This window comes from Bos javanicus, chromosome 5 (genome assembly GCF_032452875.1).
Source record: "Bos javanicus breed banteng chromosome 5, ARS-OSU_banteng_1.0, whole genome shotgun sequence".
Lineage (NCBI taxonomy): Eukaryota > Metazoa > Chordata > Mammalia > Artiodactyla > Bovidae > Bos > Bos javanicus.
In genome coordinates, this window is record NC_083872.1 from 4,830,985 (window position 1) to 4,833,971 (window position 2,987).

General features: G+C 33.6%; 1 pseudogene; it reads right to left on the minus strand.

Annotated features, from left to right (window-relative positions):
* Positions 1–2,104: 2,104 nt before the first annotated feature.
* Positions 2,105–2,194, minus strand: LOC133248979 (U6 spliceosomal RNA; annotated as a pseudogene).
* Positions 2,195–2,987: the final 793 nt, after the last annotated feature.

Genomic DNA, 2,987 nt, shown 5'->3' on the forward strand with positions numbered 1-2,987 from the left:
TTATAGTTTCTGGTCTTATGTTTAGATGTTTAATCCATTTTGAGTTTATTTTTGTGTATGGTGTTAGAAAGTGGTCTAGTTTCATTCTTTTACAAGTGGTTGACCAGATTTCCCAGCACCACTTGTTAAAGAGATTGTCTTTAATCCATTGTATATTCTTGCCTCCTTTGTCGAAGATAAGGTGTCCATATGTGCGTGGATTTATCTCTGGGCTTTCTATTTTATTCCATTGATCAATATTTCTGTCTTTGTGCCAGTACCATACTGTCTTGATAACTGTGGCTTTGTAGTAGAGCCTGAAGTCAGGTAGGTTGATTCCTCCAGTTCCATTCTTCTTTCTCAAGATCGCTTTGGCTATTCGAGGTTTTTTGTATTTCCATACAAATTGTGAAATTATTTGTTCTAGCTCTGTGAAGAATACTGTTGGTAGCTTGATAGGGATTGCGTTGAATCTATAAATTGCTTTGGGTAGTATTCTCATTTTCACTATATTGATTCTTCCAATCCATGAACATGGTATATTTCTCCATCTATTAGTGTCCTCTTTGATTTCTTTCACCAGTGTTTTATAGTTTTCTATATATAGGTCTTTAGTTTCTTTAGGTAGATATATTCCTAAGTATTTTATTCTTTCTGTTGCAATGGTGAATGGAATTGTTTCCTTAATTTGTCTTTCTGTTTTCTCATTATTAGTGTATAGGAATGCAAGGGATTTCTGTGTGTTGATTTTATATCCTGCAACTTTACTATAGTCATTGATTATTTCTAGTAATTTTCTGGTGGAATCTTTAGGGTTTTCTATGTAGAGGATCATGTCATCTGCAAATAGTGAGAGTTTTACTTCTTCTTTTCCAATTTGGATTCCTTTTATTTCTTTTTCTGCTCTGATTGCTGTGGCCAAAACTTCCAAAACTATGTTGAATAGTAATGGTGAAAGTGGGCACCCTTGTCTTGTTCCTGACTTTAGAGGAAATGCTTTCAATTTTTCACCATTGAGGATAATGTTTGCTGTGGGTTTGTCATATATAGCTTTTATTATGTTGAGGTATGTTCCTTCTATTCCTGCTTTCTGGAAAGTTTTTATCATAAATGGATGTTGAATTTTGTCAAAGGCTTTCTCTGCATCTATTGAGATAATCATATGGTTTTTATTTTTCAATTTGTTAATGTGGTATATTACATTGATTGATTTGCGGATATTGAAGAATCCTTGCATCCCTGGGATAAAGCCCACTTGGTCATGGTGTATGATCTTTTTAATGTGTTGTTGGATTCTGATTGCTAGAATTTTGTTAAGGATTTTTGCATCTATGTTCATCAGTGATATTGGCCTGTAGTTTTCTTTTTTTGTGGGATCTTTGTCAGGTTTTGGTATTAGGGTGATGGTGGCCTCATAGAATGAGTTTGGAAGTTTACCTTCCTCTGCAATTTCCTGGAAGAGTTTGAGCAGGATAGGTGTTAGCTCTTCTCTAAATTTTTGGTAGAATTCAGCTGTGAAGCCGTCTGGACCTGGGCTTTTGTTTGCTGGAAGATTTTTGATTACAGTTTCAATTTCCGTGCTTGTGATGGGTCTGTTAAGATTTTCTATTTCTTCCTGGTCCAGTTTTGGAAAGTTGTACTTTTCTAAGAATTTGTCCATTTCTTCCACGTTGTCCATTTTATTGGCATATAATTGTTGATAGTAGTCTCTTATGATCGTTTGTATTTCTGTGTTGTCTGTTGTGATCTCTCCATTTTCGTTTCTAATTTTGTTGATTTGATTTTTCTCCCTTTGTTTCTTGATGAGTCTGGCTAATGGTCTGTCAATTTTATTTATCCTTTCAAAGAACCAGCTTTTGGTTTTGTTGATTTTTGCTATGGTCTCTTTTGTTTCTTTTGCATTTATTTCTGCTCTAATTTTTAAGATTTCTTTCCTTCTACTAACCCTGGGGTTCTTCATTTCTTCCTTTTCTAGTTGCTTTAGGTGTAGAGTTAGGTTATTTATTTGACTTTTTTCTTGTTTCTTGAGGTGTGCCTGTATTGCTATGAACTTTCCCCTTAGGACTGCTTTTACCGTGTCCCACAGGTTTTGGGTTGTTGTGTTTTCATTTTCATTCGTTTCTATGCAAATTTTGATTTCTTTTTTGATTTCTTCTCCATGCTAATCTTCTCTGTATCGTTCCAATTTTAGTATATGTGCTGCCGAAGCGAGCACATAGTATTCTAATTTCTGAAACTGGAAGATAAAATCACAGACAGGAAGTAGAAAAGCAATTATTTAACAAAAATTATATAAAGAAACCACTTTCTTGTAAAAGAGAGTAATATTTAAAATGACCCATTTAGAAATTTTGAATCATTATGCATCCATCTGAAATTTGAAAAGAACAGCTCTCCTGATATGCACAGGAATTAGGTAACTGGAAGTGAGGCAGTTTACCAGTGTTTAAGAATGTATGTTCAGAGTTAGACTGAGCACCAAACTGGAGGACGCATGCATTATTCGACTGATCCTGGAGAATTTCTAAAATTCTCTGTTCCTTAGTTTTCTCATCTGTGTGTGTTTTGTATATACAGCAATTTAAAAATGACTTTTAAGTTACCATTGTTTCAAAGGAGAGGATTACAGTTAGAGAAAGCATGCAGTACTTTTCCAACGTTCAAAGCAAACTATGGTATGTTTCCCACTAGTTCTCTATGTGCTTCTTCAAATTCTGAAAATGCAATATAATATTCTAAGATATTAAGAACTTAATTAGTAATAAGAGTCGTAGGTCAACTGCAGGGTAGATAAAGTTTATTATTAGATTTTGAAATTTGAATATTTTAAGTTCTATTTTATTTTTATGCTCCTTTCTTTAAAGCAGTTCTTTTGAAATATACAACAGTAAATTTCACATCTAATAGTCAAATAAGATTTTGGTATGTTTTTCCCCAGAAAGGATCCATGTGGTTCTTTGGTACTTCTATATTTTCCACCATGGTTTTACTTTCAAAGAAAAAAAAGT